This window comes from Pelodiscus sinensis, chromosome 18, assembly GCF_049634645.1.
Source record: "Pelodiscus sinensis isolate JC-2024 chromosome 18, ASM4963464v1, whole genome shotgun sequence".
NCBI lineage: Eukaryota > Metazoa > Chordata > Testudines > Trionychidae > Pelodiscus > Pelodiscus sinensis.
Window position 1 is genome coordinate 32,465,370 of NC_134728.1, and position 20,523 is coordinate 32,485,892.

At 53.1% G+C, this 20,523-nt stretch overlaps 1 protein-coding gene across 3 annotated transcripts in view; it reads left to right on the forward strand.

The window, feature by feature from the left end:
* Positions 1-20,523, forward strand: part of NDRG3 (NDRG family member 3) — a 52,526-nt gene continuing 32,003 nt past the window's right edge. For 2 of the 3 annotated variants that reach the window (XM_075900763.1, XM_075900765.1), the window contains exon 1: positions 1-157. The gene's annotated coding sequence lies outside the window, so the exon portion shown is untranslated. Of the gene's footprint in view, positions 158-2,653; positions 2,719-20,523 lie in introns of all 3 variants that reach the window. The other variant, XM_075900764.1, reaches the window with a different exon arrangement.

Here is a 20,523-nt window from a genome sequence, read left to right on the forward strand (position 1 = left end):
GCGCGCACCTCCACCGCCCGCACAGCCCCGCCCGGCAAGTGAAGCGCGACCTGCCACCGCTCTGCGCAGGTGCGCGCGGTGCCGACCACTGCGCAGGCGCGTCCAGTTGCCACACGCTGCTGGCAGCGTCAGAGCTGCTGCTTCCTCGGCGAGCGCGGTAAGAGGCAGCGGGCGGGGCGGGGCTCTGGGGCGGCTGCGCTGGGCCCCCTCAGGCGGCGGGAAGCGCCTCCGCGGCTCCCGCCCGCCCGGCCGGCCTCAGTCCCTCGCGTCGCGGGCCCCGCCCCAGGCCGGGATCTGCAGCCGGAGGGGAGGGGGAGACCGTCGAGGCGAGGCCCAGGGTTCAGATGTCCCACAAGTCCGGCCTCTTCCCCGGCGGCCGGGCCCCGGGAGCCGCGGGCCGGGGGGGAGGGGCCGGGAGCCGCGGGCCGGGGGGGAGGGGCCGGGCCCCGGGAGCCGCGTGTCACAGGCGCAGTTGATCTGCAGTTCACCTGTGCAGTGGCTGCCCCTTTAAAATGCCACTTCTGTGCCTTTCAAAGGGGCAGCGTGGAGCCGCCCCAGCTGATCCTGGGCTCCCCCCAACATTTCCCCAGAGCCCACGATCCACACCTGGGGACTCCCCAACTGATCCTGAGTTCTGGGGAAATGCTGCCAGGAGCCGGGGTCAGCTGGGAGTCCCCAGCTGACCCCGGGTACCATTGTGCAGTTTCAAAGGGGAAGCTGCCCTGCACAGGTGAGACCAGCTGTGTGGCAGCTTTCTCTTTGAAACTGACACCTCCATGACTTTCAAAGGGGCAGTCCTGGAGCCTGGGGACTCCCTGGTTTTGAAATGCACAAGAGCCCCTGCTGGGGACTCTTGTGCATTTCAAATCATGCAGGCTGTGTACAGCCCAGAGTCAGCATGGGGGCTCTTGTACATTGCAAAGGAGGAATGTGGAATTGCCTGTAGACTAGTCAGTGGAAATTCTATCCACTAGTCAGTTAACTGCATTTTAACATCCTTATGCCTGATGGAAGCTTCATGTTGTTACAAAGCCTCTGCCCACTTCTCCTTGCTGAAAAGGAGACAAGCCAGATGTCTTCTCCATACCTGGCAGGCTCGATTGTTTAGGCAGGTGTGGTCTTGACTACACCCTCACCCCTCAGCTTCTGGTTTTGGAGTGTGCTGTAATGCTTGCATATGTTACTATTCCAGGCTTTCCTAAGTAGCCAAATGAAATTGACACAAGGACTGAGCAGCAATGCAGCTGTCATGTTAGTTTCATTCTCTTGGTGTTGGGGAGTACTGCAAGCTTAGCAGAGTCTTGATGTCTCATTCCAAAGATTTTCTTTGCCAAAAGAAAGGCTAGAAGCATGAAAAGAAAGCTTCTGCCTGCATCATATTTTAGCTCTTCCCCTTGTTCACCCATAACTGGTTTTCAAGTCCTGTTTACAGTAATTCTCTTTATAGTCCCATTTTTAAAAATATATTTGCTAAGTCTGTATTCTCCAGCTAGTAGGAGATGGATGTGATTTATTCATTGAAATCATCCATTGGAGGCTATTGCTATGAAAGCCACCATGATGCTGGCAAAAACTACAACATAGATAACCCTTAGTCACAGATGGTCAGTAACTTTTTCTTGACCCCTAACTTCATTGGAGGTTAGCTGCAAATTGCGAAAAAACAAGCCCAAATAGCTTTAAAATATTGAGCTGAGAGCCTCTGACAAAGGTAGAAAGGAATTCAGCACATCAGGAAGATTCAAAGTCCCTAAATGCATTCGTTTTTGGGAGATGAAAGCAAGACATTTCTTAAATCAGTGAGGTTTTGTCTAGGGACTAGCAGGGAGACGAGTTTGGTTGTGACAATTATTTCCTGATTTGCAGCTTTACTTGGCTCTGTGCCTATGTTTACCTCATATTAACATAAAGCAGAAGGAGTTATTGAAAACTCATGGGACTATATTAAACAGTTTCATAACATTTTATGCTGTAGGAGCCCAACTGTTTGGTCCAGACAGCCTCATATGCAACTCTGCCCCTCACTTCTAAGGAAGATTTCAAGCATTCAATTAGATGAATAAACTTAAAAAAAAAAAGACACATAGTTTGGTAGCACTTGAAAGACTAACAAAACAGTCTTTTTTAGCCTAAGCAAAATACAGGATGATGTAGCACTTTAAAGACTAACAAGATGGTTTATTAGATGATGAGCTTCCCATCCCCTTTCTGTTCTGAAATTTGATTTGTCCTTTTCATATGTGTTCATTTTTTTTAAATTGTATCCTTTGGTATATATGGTTGTGACTATTTTCTTCCACTATTTGATCTGAGGAAGTGGGTCTGGCCCATGAAAGCTCATCATCTAATAAACCATCTTGTTAGTCTTTAAAGTGCTACGTAGTCCTGTATTTTGCTTCAGCTACACCAGACTAACACGGCTACATTTCTATTACTTTTTTAGCCTGTTTTGTTATAGTTTGGTAGCACTTGAAAGACTGTTTTTTTAAATTTATCCTGTACAGACTTACTTGGCCTACCTCCTGAAAGACTGGCTGACAATTGGTCTTGTTGCACAAGTTAGGAGGTTGTATTGCCATGGAAGTTCTAATGTCTGGTCCAGTCTCTCTGTTGTCAAGTTAGCAGCAGATCTGAGAGCACTATGTCTTTACAGTGAGCCCTCGCTACTTCGCGGTTCGACCATCGCGGATTCACGACTTCGCGGACTTTTTTCATTACGTATGTATATATTATAAAAGAAATATATCGCGGATTTTCCGGAAATTTCGAAAATAGCCGCGATATATGAAGACCCCAAATATTTTGTTAATTCCATTAATAATTAGTAATATCTGCTCTTACTGATGGTTCATTGCATTACATATGACACATAATTCAGTACAGAAAGAAATAAAACACGAAAAGTCTGAATATACATGTTAAATAAATACGTAAATATGGTGTCCCTACTTCGCGGATTTTCAGCTATCGCGGTCGGGTTTGGAACCTATCTACCGCGATAAACGAGGGTTCACTGTAGGTCTTGTTGAGAAGAATACCAGGTGCACCAAGTCCCACCCTCTCAAACCCCTTCTAGTCCACAGTAATATGCACCATCGTCACTCTGCTACAGTTTTTGATTCAGAGTGACCATGGTGCATATTCCTGTGCACTAGAAGGTTTGAGAGGGTGGGACTGAATGCATCTGGTATTTACCCAGTGCACACTTCTTGTACTATACAGGCAGTCCCCGGGTTACGTACAAGATAGGGATTGTAGGTTTGTTCTTAAGTTGAATTTGTATGTAAGTCGGAACTGGTACATATTGTAGGGGAAACTCTAGCCAAACATTTCTCCAGAGCTCAGTTTTATTCTCCCACACCTCACTTCCCTCAGTCCTTTATTCTCAAGCTGAGGTGTCTGCTGAGAAAAGCTGCTCCGCGTCTCCCTGGTCTGCTGGGGAGGGGCGCTAGCTTTGCGTCTCCTTGGCCTGCTGGGGGGAAGCAGCTAGTGCGGGGTTGCCTCACCCCGTTTGTAAGTAGGGATCTGATGTAAGTCGGATCCATGTAACCCGGGGACTGCCTGTACTTGCAAAGTATGCTTTGTGTGGTGTCATTGGAAAACTCTTACTTCTCTGCTCTGTAATGTTACTGTGTGTGGCATCGCTATATAGAACAGTGGTTTCCAAACTTTTTGGCAGCACCCCCCTTTTGATTTGAGAAACCCTCACGTTCTCCCCCCCCCCAATATAGCAGCAAACCTTGGGGTGGGATTGACGGGGGGGTGGCTGGGTCGCCTCACGCCCCCCCCTGGAATTTCTTCATGTCCCCCAGTTTGGGAACCTGTGATCTAGAGAATTAGGAAGTCTCTCCTTGCAGCTGGTGGTGGTGAAGTAGGTTTACATTCATGTAACAATAATTAGGCAAAACAGGTCAAGTAGGCCTAAGGAAATGCGTGTCTCAGATTTATCTATAAACAGCTAACTGTCGTTTGCTGCACAGTCCAACCCTCTCTTGGGTAGCTCTGATACACGAGGTCCATTGTCCCTCAAAACAGCTTACCACGTTGAAAGGGGGAAGGCAGGGGACAAAGGAAATGTACATTTTGGCAAACAATGTGAAAAAAATACCCTGTGGTTTTGTCTACGCTTGCAGCATTAAAGCAGCATTGCTTTAACACAACAGTGTGGTTGTGGTACCAGCGCTGGGGGAGAGTTCTAGCTCGCAATGCTGGGAGCCTCTTGCACTGGCAAATTACTGTGCTGAAATGTTCTGCATTCAGGGGAGTGATTTTTCATACCCTGAGTGAGAAAATTTCAGTGCAGGAACTTGCCAGTATAGACAAGCCCTGGGACTTTTTCCTCTAAGAGACTTTGCCACCTGGCCCTCAGCTGGAAGTAACTTTTACCGAGAAATGACTTTAAAGAGCTTGCATTTTAAAGGGGAAAATGAGCTCTATAAAGAAGGAGCAAACACCCCAAAAGATCCCGTTTCAATCTTTCTCTCTGCATCTAAGAAAACAAAAAAATCAGCGGTTGGGCTTTGGGGGAAGGGTGCTGTTCAGAAAGGCTCCCCAGTAATGCTGACAGGCGCATGTCGTCAGATCTTTGCCTTAACTTAAGTGTAGTTTAAGGTTTGGCATCAGAAGGTGTTTTCTTGTAACCACATCTAACTAATGCATACACTTGAGTGCATTTAAAATTCTATCTGCTTTTGTTAATAAACTTGTTTTCTTGTCTAGTCAAGTCCAGTGTGTTTATACATTAAGCTGGGTAACTCAAGGTGGGAAGCTGTTGTCTGTACACTTTGAGGGACAATGGATCTCATGTATTGGGACTGTCAAGGAGGGGGCTAATTAGAGAAGTTAGCTAACAGCTAATTTGATAATCATGTAACTACATGAAATTTTAGCAGTTACATGATTATTCGTTAGTCCCTGAGGGTGGAGCCAGCAGCCAGTCTGCTCCCAGTCCCACTCCTGGAGAGCCCCCTGCTATCCTGTGTATCAGAGGAAGCAGCTCAGGGTGGCAGGTGGGTACTGGCCCATGAGGGGACCCAGTTTAAAAACCCACTCCCCATGCAGATTGGCTCCCCCCTGCTGCCTCGCATTCCTACCTCGGATACAAAGGCAGCAACGCGGGGTGGCAGCAGCCCTATCCACCGGGGGCCAGAGACTGCGCCGGCATCCCACAGAGCAGCCTCTGTCCAAGGCAAACATGGGCCTGCTGCAAACAGAGGCTGCTCCGTGTGAGACTCCCGTCCTGTCTGGGTTGCTGCCTCTGATAGAGGTAGCGAGATGTGGGAGGAAGTGGCTCCATGGAGTCGGTGTTTGTGGGGAACTAGCTTTTAAGCCAGCTCCTCTGAGCACCAGCTCCTGCCTCCTCCCCACTGCCTCTGGCTTCCTGAGTATACGGGCACCCACCTGCCCCCCTCACCCTTTGAGCTGCTACCTCTGAATCTGAGGCGGAAGTGTGGGGGTTGGGAGAGCACCACCTCCCACCTTCTTGCTTCTGACACAGGGGCAGCGAGGGGGGCAGTGTGTGAATTGGATTGCACGGTTAACTGATACACCCAGGGTTATCGGTTAATCGTGTAGTCTACATGCCAGACTGGACAGTGCGGCACATGCATTTGGGGGGGGGGGAGTTCAGGACTGGGAGTGTGTTGGGCGTTGCTGGGAGCCAGCATGTCACTGGTGTGTGCTGACAGGCTGCAGGGATCTGAGGTTCTGGACCAGGGCTGTGGCTGCACACAAACATTCAGGGAGTCAATTACGTGTTGGCTGGCTGTTTGAGCAACTGTGTTGAGAGCTACAACAGCAAAGCATTGGAAGGCACCCCAGGGCAGGACCCCATCTCACAGGTGTGGACTGCACCCTGGAAGGTCTCGGGGTGGAGGATCACATGTAGGAAGCACAGTTGGGTTGCAGCAGGGTGGGAATGGAAGGAGGGTTATACTGGGGAGACTGAACGTGGAGAGAATTGTCATTTCTCTCTGCCATTCTTTTGACTCTGCTCTATGGAGCCTCCAGCATCCTCTCTGCCGCACCCTGTTCTGCCTGCCCTCCCCCCTGTTAGAGGCTGGTGTCCCAGGAGAGTGCAAGTTGTGCCACAGCGGGCTGGTTCTAATGAGCACAACTCCTGGGGCGGGGGGGGGGAGTGCTAGGGCTCAGCGTAGGGCCTCTGGGAACATGGTTGTTTCTAGGGCAGGCAGAGCAGAGTGGTGGCAGATGCTGATGGCTCAAGTCACACTCACTGCCCAGCAGCTGCAATGGGATTTCAGTAGGGTCAGTGAGGGCTCTTTCCAGAAAGTCAGAGCTTTTCTGGTGTGCTAGGCGATAGGCTAAGCTCCCTGTGAGCTGCATGACCGCGCAGCTGCCTACTTAGTGCTGCGCAGGCACTCAAGGCACCTGCCCATGGCCGAGAGAAGGGCAGCCCCGCCTGCTGTGGCCGGGAGAGGGACGACCAGAACTCGGTGCCCCCCGCCTGTGGCCTGCCCCAGAGCCCGCACCCCTAGCCAACGCTCTTGCATCCCAAACCTCATATCCAGCCCCTCATGCCCATTCCCACCACAGAGCCTGCACCCCCAGTAGGGATATGAACAAGTAACCAGCTACCTGGTACGTATCGCCCTGGGCTGGAAGTCGGCAGCCTTGGCAGGGCCGAAGTGCCACTGGGGGGCGAGGGTTGTCAACTCCCAGCCTGCCACCCCATGGGAGCTGGGAACCTCCCTCCCCCACTCCACGAGGCTGCCAGCTCCCAGCCTGCACAGGCTGGGAGTCAGCAGCCCCAAGGGCCAGAGCAGCCTCTGCCTATGGCATCGGGGCTGCTTCAGCCTGGCCTGGGCAGGTGGGGGGGCATGCTGCCCTGCAGGGATGTGGAATGGCTGGGGGGCGGGGGAACACATAAAAAGCTGCAGTCACAAATAACCCCTTGGGGCTGTTTCCTTGTGTGCTCATTATACCACTGACACTCGCCCCCTTGCTTCCTGGGGCTTCCACTCCCCAGTCCTGCTGGGCCAGGCTGTCTGTTCCCCCCAGACAAGGCACAGAGTTGGGGTAACCACCCTTCCTGAGGAGCAATGCTGACACTGAACCACTTCCGCTCTGGGAGAATGCAGGTCTGCGGCACAGCACCCGGGAATCCCGCTCCCAAAAGGGATCAAAACCTTCAATAAATTCATCTCACTTGGAGTCAAGGTTTTACACAAAGAAAGCTCAGAGTCCGTTCGCCCTCTTCAGCAATGAAAGAGACAATGGACACTGATTGCTCTCCCCTCTCCCAACCATTATTTACATTGGACTTGAAAGTAAACAGAGTAGGCATGTAAGTGACTAGTCGACTGCCCAATAAGCATAGGCTTATCAGGTAGTCAAGTCACTACTCAACTACCCATGCTACCTCTGTATGAGGGGCAGTGTCGGGGGTGGCCGCCCACCCCTCGGGGGGGGGGGGCCAAGTCCAGGGCATAGTTCAGACCACTCGGGCCTAGTCTCAAAGTACACTGCCCCTGTATTAGGGGAAATACAGCCTCCCAACCTAGTCCTTTGGACGCAGGCTCTGAGGCCTAGTCCTTCAGCTGAGCCCCCACTCGCCAGGGTTCAAGGTAGGGGGGGCCCGGGCCCTCCCTCTCCACTGGTCCCCGACCCAGGGCCCTATCAGTGGTGGGCAGCTCCCACCACTGGTTCGGCGAGGGTTCCTCCCCGCAACATGCCGAGCCCTCAGGAGCTTTTCCAGCTCCCTGCCCTGAGTCACTTCCTACCCCCTTCTCCTGGGTAGTGGTCCCACCTGTTGGCGTTAGTTGGGTGGCGGTAGCGGCACTTCCCCAGTCAGCATCGGGGTTTGCGGTGCCAGGTCCGGTGCCTGGGTCGCGGGGGTTGGCTGGCGGCTCTGTCGTTGGGGTTGAGCCTGGCTTGGGCCTGGCAATGGCGTGTTCAGCAGGCCTGGCAACTCCCTCTCTGGCAGTCTGGTCTGCGACTCGGGAGGTTGGGCACTAGCTCTCACTCCGATGGTGATCTGCCCCTTCTGAGCAGGCCTGCAGCCTTTCATACCTTGGCTCCCCTGGGAGCATGCCCTGTAGGGCTGCGTGGGTGGGGCCCACTCCGCCCCCTGTGCCAGGTGGTTTCCCTGGGCTTGAGTGCGGGGTGGGGCCGCCCCATCACAGGCAGGAATGGGGGAAGAAGCAGGAACCAGTGATGGGGGGAACTGGCTTAAAAGTCAGTTCCCTCCAGCATTGTCTCCATGCGGCGGGGAGCAGGGGAGGCAGAGACGCAGCAGGGAAATGGCTCAAGGGGGGACCCAAGCAGTCCCCGATCGCGCCTGGTCCTGACTGCCGTACCTCTGCCTTTGAGATGTATGAGGAGCCCCACGGGGCTGTTGCTACACTTCAAAGGCAGAAGTGCTGCACTTCCCACTGCACCTTTGCCTGTAGCCTGACCTAGGGTTAAATATCCTTCAGCTGTTCAATATCGGTTAATGGAATAGTCAAGTAACCTCATGAATTCCTAGCTGTTAGTTGACTATTCTGTAGTCCCTGGGAGCGGGGCCAGCAGCCATTGCCGAGGAGCCCCCTGCCACTCCGTGCTGCTGCCTCTGCATCAGGCGGGAGCTGGTCCACAAGGGGAGCCAGTTTAAAAACCAGCTTCCCTCGTGGACTGGCTGCCTATCACCCTTTGCTGCTGCCTCTGATAAAGAGGCAGCAGTGCGGGGTGGGAGCGGCCCTTGTGTGGGAGGGGGGAGGAGGTCTGAGTTCCCCGGCCTGGTGTGCGACAGAACTGAGCTGGGGTGCCTGCCCGCCTGGCTCCTAACACACTTTAAATGCAGAGCTGCAGCGGGGCAGGTCCCAGACCCATCATAAGCCAGGACTGGGCCAGCCTGCTAAGAAACGTATTGACATGGGAAATGTGTGTAGTCTATGGCATTAACCTATAAGGTTTTGCTAATCGGTTAGTCGACTCCACTATCACATCTCTTGCCTGAACTAGCTTGTAGGTCTGTCACATACATGCATAGCCATCTTGTCTGCTGACGACTGCTTTGCATTCGTTGTGACTGTACTAGCCAGAGCTCCTGAATGGCACATCTTACGTTCTGTAGTGTCCCTTTTACTATGACTTCATGTAAACCTCCAGCTGCCGTAACTAGGGGTGGATCTTACCATTTACATCACATGTGGTGATTTGTTGTGCTCTTACATTAAATGGAAAGAAGTTGACTGCCATTTTAGCAGATTCCTAAACTCACTTGAGTTAGGAGGTTTTAAAGAATGTTTAACTTAAATCTCCGTGCTGCAGTTTAAGCCCATTAATTCTTGTCCTTATTGGTTAAGGAGAAGAGTGTATCACTCTCCCTCTTTATACAAATGTTTACGTGCTTGGAGACTATTATCATGTCCCCTTTCAATTTTCCCCAGGCTTCATACACCCAATTTCTGTCTCGGTCTGTCCTCCAGCGCCTCTTCCGGGGCCTCACTCGCAGGCGGCGTCCCTCGCCCGGGCCTCACCGCCCTCCCTCCGAGGACGCCGAGTTGTCCTCTCTCTCCGACGCCAGCCCGCCCTTTTGAAACGGCCCACCGGCTGTGACGTGGGTCTGTGGCCCCATCCTCTCCGTCATGCGGGGCCTTTCCCTTTCACTTCCGGGCAGCCGCCCGCCGCCTTCGCTCGGTCCGGCAGTAAGCCGGGGTCCAGGCTCGTGGCATCGGCGCTGCCCCGGTGGGGAGAAGGGTTTCTGCCATGCCCCGGCTTGGTGGCGGCAGCGCACCCCTCGGGCTCGCCGCTCCCTGCACAGCTCCCCGCACCCCCTTTCTGGTCGGCCGGCGTGTGGGCCGTCGGCGGCCCATCACATGTAGCAACAGCTTTGTTCCACTCTAGGCCGTTGGTGCAAACCACGCCTGTTCTCATACTGAGGACTGTCTGGTCTTCAGCCAACTGAAATTCAATAGTAATAATTTGTAATCTATCATTTCTAGGTGCTGAAAAGGGAGTGAATAGAAAACCCCTCAGAGACCTCAGTGTTGTCCTGAACCTTATCAGAGAACCAGGCTCAAAGCCCATTATAGACTGAGTGGCAGAGCTGTGACTCTGAGAACAGGAACGGAGCATCTCTGTCCTATTTCACAAACATCAGCTGTATTTACCATAGCTGGATCCCCAAGTGTGGGAGGACCCTGGCACCATGGACTTTCAGTCTCTGCCCCTGCATGTGCCTGCATTTGGAAGGGTGGGCTCATCACTCTGTTGTGTGTCCGTGTCTTTCTCCTCCGTGAGGAGTCTGCTGACAGAGTGCAGGAGCGAGTGAGATGCATGCTGCAAAGCTCTCTCAGAAGTGCCGGGTGTGAACGTATTTACTATATTAGTCCTCTGTGCTGACAGGGTCTGGTTCCCAATTAGACTGGCGTGAAATAGCTTTTTCTTTCAACTTACAATAGTTCTCCACTAATGGAAATGATAGAGCTCCTTGAGCTGATTGTGCACCCTGACGGGATGGGATACATCTGGCAATGACGGACTCCACTGAACACACCCCTGCCCGTGTCTGAGGGCAGCTTGTTGTGTTGCATTCCAGCTCCCATGCCGGTGAGGTCTATTGCTAGGAGCCATCAACACCATGGTCTGGACCTGCCTAGAGGACAATGGGTTTCCTGTGCAGCAGCCAGCAGGTGGGCAAGCATAACGAGGGGCTGTGTGTGGAGCCCATGCACAGAGTGGTGACCCTACTTAAACACAGGGTTCCGCTTGGTGGGGGATGGGGCAAACCATCACCGTGTACAAAGACTTGCCAGAGAGAGAGGTTGAAAGGAACCCTACCTGCTGGGAAGCATGGAGACTTGTTGTTAAACATACCTGCCCACACAACCTCCCCCATGCAGATGCTCACCGGCTCCTGATGCACTCGGTGCCCATCTGCTTGCAGTTTAGCTCTGAACTGCAGCCCCCCTTCTATAGAACCTCCGACAGCAGGACTGGTGGCGGTGGGGGGTGTTGGGTGGAGTTCATAATTGCCAGATGTATCCCATCCTGTCTAATAGCAAGGCAGCAGCGTGGGGGGCAAGGGCTCCCCAGGAGTGGGGTCGGGAGTGCACTGACTGCCAGACCCGCCCTTGAGGACTATCAAATAGTTGTGTAACCGCTAAAATATTATGCAGTCACACAGGTATTCAGTTACACGCTGCCGAGCATCCCTAGTCGCTGCTGGCACTAAGCATCACTGATAGTAGCTAAAAGTAAATCTGCAGATAGAATTGTTTTCTGGCTTTTTCTTTAACTGGGCTAAAGACCCTGTAAATCTGCCAGCTGTGTCCATTGGCACAGATCCAAGTTAGCGATGGCAGACTTGTTCCCTTCTCTGGTCCATCTACCTGAGACCACGGCAGGAAATAAAGCTCCCGTCTAACGTCCTTCACACTCATTACAGCTCCCTGGGGTGGCAGGTGAGTTGCAGCTCCTATTTAAGGGCTGCCGTGCTCAGAGACTGCTACCACCTGAACGGAGCCATTCCCCACAAGGTGGCGGTAGTGTCGTCCTAGTGTGGGGCTTTGTGGGTGCACTGACTTGAGAATAAAAGGGGCGAGTGTCTACAGAGAGATTTGCCCAAAACAACTGATGCAGATAAACATCCCGGCCTAAGAGAGCCTTAAAGGAGAGGCTTAACTGCACTGTACCCTTTTCAGAAGGGTAGCTGGGAAACCTAGTTTGCGGCAGGCTGAGATCCCCAGAGATGCTCCGAGCTGCCTGGATTTACTGCTGAACTGTCTTAGCCGATGGAATTTTCCATCATGTGACCTTTGTGTTACAAACTGCTGCTGTAACCGAACAAGGGTTGTATGGTGAGTGGAACAAAAGCTACAGCTGTCACTGTGTCCCAGGGGCATATTCCTGGTCTTTTAAAATGAGACCCAGTAGCTACCATTTGGCTGTTTTCTCAAATGGTTCCTGCAGATTTGTAGCTGGGGCACTGGAACAAGGGGGCTCAGGGGTCCTTGGCCCCATCTCTTGCATAGAATCATAGAACTGGAAGAGACCTCAGAAGGTCATCAAGTCCAGCCCCCTGCTCTAGGCAGGACCAATTCCAACTAAATCAACCCGGCCAGGGCTTTGTCAAGCCGAGACTTAAACACCTCTAGGGATGGAGACTCCACTACTTCCCTAGGTAACCCATTCCAGTGCTTCACCACCCTCCTAGTGAAATAGTTTTTCCTAATATCCAACCTGGACCTCTCCCACCACAACCTGAGCCCATTGCTCCTTGTTCTGCCATCTGTCACTACTGAGAACAGCCTCTCTCTATCCTCTTTGGAACCTCCCTTCAGGAAGCTGAAGGCTGCTCTCAAATCCCCCCTCACTCTTCACTTCTGCAGACTAAACAGACCCAAGTCCCTCAGCCTCTCCTCCTAAGTCATATGCTCCAGCCCCCTAATCATTTTGGTTGCCCTCCGCTGGACCCTCTCCAATGCGTCCACATCCTTTTTGTAGTGGGGGGCCCAGAACTGGACACGATACTCCAGATGCAGCCTCACCAAAGCCGAATAAAGGGGAATGATGACATCTCTGGATCTGCTGGCAATGCTCCTCTTAATGCAACCTAATATGCCATTAGCCTTCTTGGCTACAAGGGCACACTGTTGACTCATATCCAGCTTCTCATCCACTGTAACCCCCAGGTCCTTTTCTGCAGAACTACTACTTAACCGGTTGGTCCCCAGCTTGTAACTATGCTTGGGATTCTTCCGTCCCAAGTGCAGGACTCTGCACTTGTCCTTGTTGAACCTCATCAGATTTCTTGTGGCCCAATCCTCCAATTTGTCTTAAGTCATTCTGTACCCTATCTCTGCCCTTAAGCATATCTACCTCTCCCCCCAGCTTAGTGTCATCCGCAAACTTGCTGAGGGTGCAATCCATCCCCTTATCCAGATCATTAATAAAGATATTGAACAAAACCGGTCCTAGAACCGAACCTTGGGGAACTCCGCTAGAAACCGACCGCCATCCTGACATCGAGCCATTGATCACTACCCGCTGGGCCCGGCCTTCTAGCCATCTTTCTATCCATCTTACCATCCATTTATCCAATCCACAATCCCTTAACTTGCTGGCAAGAATATTGTGGGAGACCGTATCAAAAGCCTTGCTAAAGTCAAGGTATATAACATCCACTGACTTCCCCATGTCCACCGAGCCAGTTACCTCATCATAGAAGCTAATCAGATTGGTCAGGCACGACTTGCTCTTTGTGAATCCATGCTGACTATTCCTAATCACTTTCCTCTCATCCAAGTGTCTCAAAATGGATTCCTTAAGGATCCCTTCCATGATTTTTCCAGGAACCGAGGTAAGACTGACCGGCCCATAGTTCCCTGGATCATCCTTCTTCCCTTTTTTTGAAGATGAGCACTACATTTGCCTTTTTCCAATCATCCGGGATTTCTCCCCATCTCCACGACTTTTCCAAGATAATAGCCAAAGGCTCCTCAACGACAGTTGCCAACTCCCTCAGCACCCTCGGATGCATTAAGTCTGGACCCGTGGATTTGTGTATGTTTAGCTTTTCTAAGTAGTTCCTAACCTGTTCTTTACCTACCACGGGCTGTCCATCTTCATCCCATCTTGTGTCACTTGGCGCAGAAGTCCAGGAGCCGACCTTGTCCGTGAATACAGAGGCAAAGAACGCATTGAGTACTTCAGCTTTCCCCACATCATCTGTCACTAGGTTACCTCCTTTATCTATTAAGGGCTGCGCACCCTCTCTGATCACCTTCTTCTTGTTAACATGCCTGTAGAAACCTTTCTTGTTATCCTTCACATCCTTAGCCAGTCGCAATTCCATTTGCGCTTTCGCCTTCCTGATAATCCCCCGGCATTCCTGAGCTATACATTTAAACCCCTCCCTGGTCATTTGTCCAAGTTTCCACTTTTTGTAAGCTTCGTTTTTGTGCTTAAGTTCACCAAGGATTTCCCCTGTAAGCCAATCCGGTCTCCTACCAGGTTTGCCTCTCTTGCTACGCGTCGGGATGGTTTCTTTCTGTGCCTTCAATAAGGCTTCTTTAAAATACTGCCAGCTGTCCTGGACTCCTTTCCCCCTCATGTTAACATCCCAGGGGATTCTGCCCATCAGATCTCTGAGGGAGTCAAAATCTGCTTTTTTGAAGTTCAAGGTGTATATTTTACTACTCTCTTTTCTTCCTTTGGTCAGGATCCTGAAATCTAGCATCTCATGATCACTGCTTCCCAGGTTGTCACCCACCTCCACTTCCCCTATTAGTTCCTCCCTGTTTGTGAGCAGAAGGTCAAGCTGCGCATGGCCCCTGGTTGGATCCTTCAGCACCTGTGTCAAGAAGTTATCCCCAACATTCTCCAAAAACTTCCTGGATTGCCTGTGTACTGCCGTATTAGTTTCCCAACAGATGTCAGGGTGATTAAAGTCCCCCACGAGAACCAGGGCCTGCGATCTGGCAGCTTCGCTCAGTTGTCCAAAGAAAGCCTCATCTACCTCATCCACCTAATTCGGTGGCCTGTAGCAGACACCAACCACAACATCACTGCTGTTGTTTGTTCCTTTAAACTTAACCCATAGACTCTCAACAGGTTTTTCTCCCTCTTTATACTGGAGTTCAGAGCGGTCGTAGTGCTCTCTTACATATAGTGCAACTCCTCCTCCTTTTCTCCCCTGCCTGTTTTTCCTGAACAGTCTATACCCTTCCATGACAGCGCTCCAGTCATGCGAGTCATCCCACCAAGTCTCTGTTATCCCAATTAAATCATATTTCTTGGACTGGGCCAGAGTCTCCAGTTTTTCCTGTTTTTTGCCCAGGCTTCTTGCATTAGTGTATAAACACCTCAGATAACCAGTTGATCGCCCTATCTTCTCCATTTGAAACAGGGGTCCTCCTTTCTTGCTCCCTCCTCTCTGCATTTCTTCCCGGTATCCGACTTTCCCACTCCCCTCAGGGTTTTGGTCGCCGTCCCCCGACAAACCTAGTTTAATGCACTCCTCACTAGGTTTGCAAGCCTGCCCGCGAAGATGCTCCTTCCTTGCTTCGTTAGGTGGATCCCATCTCTTCCTAACAGTCCTTGTGCCCGGAACAGAGTCCCACGGTGGAAGAAACCAAAGCCCTCTCTGCGACTCCACCTGCGCAACCAAGCATTTACGTCCTCAAGTCGACGATCCCTGCCCAGTCCTTTCCGTTCAACATGGCGAATGGACAAGAATATCACTTGCGCTCCGAATTCTTGGATCCTTCTTCCCAGCGTTACATAATCCGCAGTAAGCCGCTCAAGGTCATTCTTGGCCGTATCATTAGTTCCCACGTGGAGCAGCAGGAAGGGGTAGCGATCTGAAGATTTGATCAGCTTGCTAAGCCTCTCAGTGACATCCTGAATGCGAGTTCCCGGTAAGCAGCACACCTCTTGAGATTCCAGGTCCGGACGGCAGAGGGATGGCTCAGTCCCTCTTAGGAGGGTGTCCCCGACCACCACCACCCGTCATCTTCTTTTGGGGGTGGTGGCCGTGGAACCCCCATCCCTAGGACTACGCATCCCATGCCTTCCAGTAGATGGTGTTCCCTTCTGGTTTCTTCCTTGTGAGGTCCCTTCCAGAGCTTTCAGCACTGCAGAGCCTGTGGAGAGAGCTTGAAAGCGATTACTTACCTCTATAGCACTGGGGGATTCCCATGCTGGCCTTTTTCCCCTTCTAGAAGTTACATGCTGCCAGTTCTCTTCTTGGTCACGTACTGCCCTCTTTGGCTCCTCTGCCTGCCGTGCTTGAAGGATTAAATGCTGCCTCCTATCGAGGAAGTCTTCCTCCTCTCTGGTCGAGCATAGGGTCGACACTTGGGCCTCCAGTCCTCTAATTTTTTCTTCCAAAATGTCAACCAGCTTGCACTTAGTGCAGATGAAATCCGTTCTTTCTTCCGGGAGGAAGACAAACATGGCACACGCTGTGCAGGTAACAACAGCAGACCCATCACCAACCATCGCTGCTGTCCTGGAGAAGGGATTTAAAAAGAAAGGCAAGAAAACCTCCCGCCCTTCCCACTCCCTCTCAAAACTCCCTGTTAGCACTCACCTGTTCGCAAGCTCCTTGGTCGCTTGCCCACTGCCTTATAAAGCCCCTCCCCCTACCAAGGCTCAGCCAATCAGCAGAGGCTTCTAGAATTCAAACTTTAATTAGAAGCCAACAGTTTCCACCTGCCAATCACAGTCAGTCACAGCACAAACTCCATCAAGGGGAGGGGGAGGGCAGAGGGGGAAAGGAAAAAAAGCCTCACTCTCAAACACAGGGGAAAATAAATGAATAAACAAAAAAGAACACACACCAACCCTCACTCACAAACACAAGCTCAGCACACAGCAAGAAAGCCCCAAACACCACACCCACTTCCCCCAAGACTCCTGTATCTGCTTCGCCTCTACCTGGAGAACTCCCTCTCTAAAACCTCACTCAAACAGGGAAAGAAAAAAAACAACAAAAAACCAACACCACCACACACCAAACAAACACAAGCTCAGCACACACTAAGAAAGCCCCAATAACAAAACACACTTCCCTCCAGAGTCCTGTATCTGCTTCTCCTTCACCTGGAGAACTCCCTCTCAAAACTCCCTGTTAGCGCTCACCTGTTCTTTTAAAAGTCGAGGGCTATGCTCTTACACTTTTTACTGGCTGTAAGGCAATGGGGGGAGGGGTGCATCTCTGGGGCGAGAGGGGGCTTCACGAGCTGCCCCCGTCCCAACACAGTCTCATAGCTCCCGTTGGCCAAAACCAGTCAATGGGAGGTGCCTGAGCCATGCTTGCAGCACAGAAAGTGTGCAGCAACGCCGCCCCCCCCCCCCCCCCCCCCGGTGCACGCTGCACGTAGACACACCCTGGCCCCAGCAGCTGGCCTCTTTGAGCAGCGTGCTAGGGCGTGGCAGACAGAGAGCCTGTCCCAGGGGCCTGAGCTGCTTGCCAGGTGCTGCCTACGGTAAGTGCCTCCCCACCAGAGCCTGCACCTGGCACCCCATCCCCTCCCGCATCTCAACTCCCTGCATCTAACCCAGGTCACAACCCAAATGCCTGCACCCCTGCCCCAGTTCACACCCTTCCCCCGGATCAGAATCCTCTCCTGTATCCATACCCCCTCCCACACCCTGCACCCCAATCCCAGGCCACAACCCCCTCCACTCATATTCCCTCCCTGACCCCACCCTCTGCTGCACAACAGCTCCTACCCCAAGCTCGCTTGCGTACCCAACCTCCGTTCCAGAGCCTGCATTGCTTCATTAATATAATGGAAGAGTGCGGCCCTTGATTACCTACCAAGTTCTTGAAGCAGGCCTTCCATCCAAAATTATTGCCCACCCTGGATTAATCCATATATGTGTAACGTACATGCTCTCTATTTATTGAAACTGTGTGAGGCAGTAGATGGGGTTTTGAGTCTCTGCGCATGGTTTCCGATAGCCTTTTGTATGACTATGAGCCACGTTTCTATACATCTTTTAGCTTCTATTGTCTTAGCTCGTGTTAGCAATTTGTATTCCTTTTTCTTAAAATAACAAAGCAAACCCAGTGCAAAACAAGAATGTTTCAGCTCTGAAATTCGGCCATGTGCTCCCCGCCGTTTGAGCGGTAGGGCTGGTAAGGGCTGTAAGAGAGGGACTGGAATGTGGGGAGTGTTGGAGTACGGAATACATACTGAGTGGATGGCCCTGCCTGCTGTTGGGACTGGCATGGGGAGGAATAGTCCCAGAAACCCATTTGCCTGGTAATGGAGAGGCATCGGCTGCAAGGCTGTATTAGCCAGCAGGCTAGAATCCTAAGCCAGAGAGAACACTGTTGGTGGATAAAAAGCATTTCTCTATTGTGCAGCAGTGGGTAACCACGACTAGTGAGTGGGCCCCTCCTTTATCTCAGTGGGTCACATGATTCCAGTGGTGGGCAGGCCACGGGCCACGTGCGGCCGACTAAGGTTCCTCCTGTGGCCCACGAACCCCCTGTCTGCCCCCTTCACCTTTGTCTGTCACCTGTGAGGCTCCAGTGTGTGGGGGAATGGGGACAGATGGGATGTGCAGCCCACGGCTGCTGTTGAGACTCCTTTGGAGCAGCCCTGTCATTGATGAATACTGTGTGTTGGCTTTTGTCTGCCCGGTGGGTTCAGTATCCAGGGGTGTGACGGCTTAGGACCCCCCCTCCCCCGGGATGTCGCCTGACGGGCTTGAAGATAGCGCTGAGCCTGCCTTTTCCGCTAGCCTGGTCCCTTTGCCTGATCCTGCTGGGCCAGATTCTGAAGCAGGGTGGGCAGGACGGCCACACTGGGTTTGGAAATGGTATGGAGGGCCAAGTAGGGGAGGCTGTGCATCCCGAAACAGCTGGACATGGCCCAGCCTCCAGCCAGTCCACTCCCCCCGGAACTCCCACCCCCATCCTACCTCCCCTGCTCCCCATGCAGGACCCCTTGGCTACTGTCCAACCCTCCCTGCCCGGAGCATGAGTGACAGGTGGAACTGCAGCACTGCTGCCTGGAGCAGCATGGCCGACAGCACCACCCAGACACTGCGGGAGCTGAGGCTTCAGGGGGCAGAAGGGGAGGGGCCGGGGCTTGCTGTGCTGCCCAGGAGTTGAGCTGGCTCCCCCTCCCCCGGTCTTGCCCTACTCCTCCTGGGAGCTCAGGGGTCAGACTGGAGATCCTGACGGAGCAGATGCGCCCCACAGGACGGCCTCCAGCAACGCACACAGGCAAGGCCCCACCCAGCTCCAGATACAGACGCTGAGATCAGCTCTGGCGGCTTCCTCCCTGCTGGGCCGGCCTTCTATAGTTCCTCTTCCTGCCCCGCCCCCTGCTTTCCGCATGTGGGGCGTGGCCGTCCTGGCTCCACCGCCAAGCAGCTTGGGTGTTCCCTCTGCGTCCGCGGGGCCCACGCTGCCTCGCTACAATGGTGACTTGGACCTGCGTGGCCACCAACACCGTCAGCAAGGAGCCTTCTGAAGAGGAGCCTGCCCGTGTTCCCTTCCTGCCGGTGCTGGGCCACAGTCGTCCTGCACAGGGGAGTGAACCAGCGGCAGGCAGCGATCTCCTCGCTAGGGTTGCCAGGTGTCCGGTTTTCTACTGGATAGTCCGGTATTTGCACCGTCTGTCTGGTAGAAAAATCCAGAAAATACCAGAAATGTGCAATGTCCGGTATTTTCTGAATTCCTGGTGGGGCACCGGACGGAAGCCTGGCGAGGGCGGGGGAGAGACTGGGAGGCTAGGCCGCGATTGGCATTGGGAGCCCTGTGGTCGCACACAAAAGCCGGGTGGGGCAGGGCGGGGGCTGTTCTCCCCCCGCCCACGATCAAGTGTGTCAGTTTTTTTGGCGGGGTCTACCTGGCAACCCTACTCGCACCAGGGCAGTCTTCACCTTCTGCAGTCGGCTCAGAACCCGGTGGGCTCCTGTCACCTCCCCCCGCCCGCTCTGCTTTCAGGAGCTGGGGCGGGTAAAAGCCTGGGGGCAGGATGCAGGATGGAAGTGCAGTGAGCAGGGGTGGCCGCTCGCTGACCCTGCTCTGAGCTCAGGGGCTGAGTCAGAACCTGCCCCTTGAAGTCCACAGAGGCCTGTGGGAGGAGCTGGCAGTATAAAAGCTGAGCCCAGAGGCTCAGTAAGGGCCCAGCTGCCAGAGGGAGTAGATGCGCCTGTCCTGAACTCTCCCGCTGGGAGGACCCTGAGGAGCTGGCTGCGGCTGACCACTGGCCCAGACATTGGGAAGGCCCTTTTCTCCCCACCCCCAAACATAGACTATGCCCGTGGTCACCAACAGGTCGATCGCGAGCAACTGGTCGATCGCGAGGCCTCGACCAGTCGCTCGCAAGGCGTCCTGTCTGCCCCGCCCCCATTTCCCTCCCACCCCCGAGAAGCCCCACTACTTACCTCACGGAGGGATGAGTCAGTCCCGCGGGAGGTGCACAGGGGGTTTCCCGGCGCGCACGGCGGGGGGAAGGGGTTGGCCCCGGGGCAGGCGCGTTCGGGGTTTTCCTGCGCCGCGTGGGGTCGGCCCCGGGGCAGGCACGGGCTGGTTTCCCTGGAGGGAGGGGAGAATCCTGGGATGAGGGAGATGCAGGGGACTCTCCGCCTCCACTGGCACCCCACTCCCCAGCCAGAGAATGCTGTCCCCACTCCCCTGGCCCCGGCCACAGTACTCTGTCCCTACTCCCCCGTCCCCACTCCCCGAACTCTCTCCCCACTGGCACTCTGTCCCCTGCTGCAGAATCCTGTCCTCTGCCCTCCCAGCACCCTGCCCCCAGCCACAGAACTCTGTCCCCACAAAATGTATAATTATAAATGCTTCATTTTAGATTTAAATAGCATGAATAAAAAAGACCATTTCATAACTATAAACGCATGATTTTAATTTTATATATCGCATAATTTAAAAATAAACTGTTTATCAGAGTGTGTAAGTAAGGGCTGGGGATAGCAAGTGATGGACAGGAGGAGAATAAAGAGGGCGGGGCTTCAAGCAAGGGGCGGGGCGGTAGATCTTCGCCTGTTCTGAGATTTAAAAAGTGATCTTGGGTGTAAAAAGGTTGGAGATCA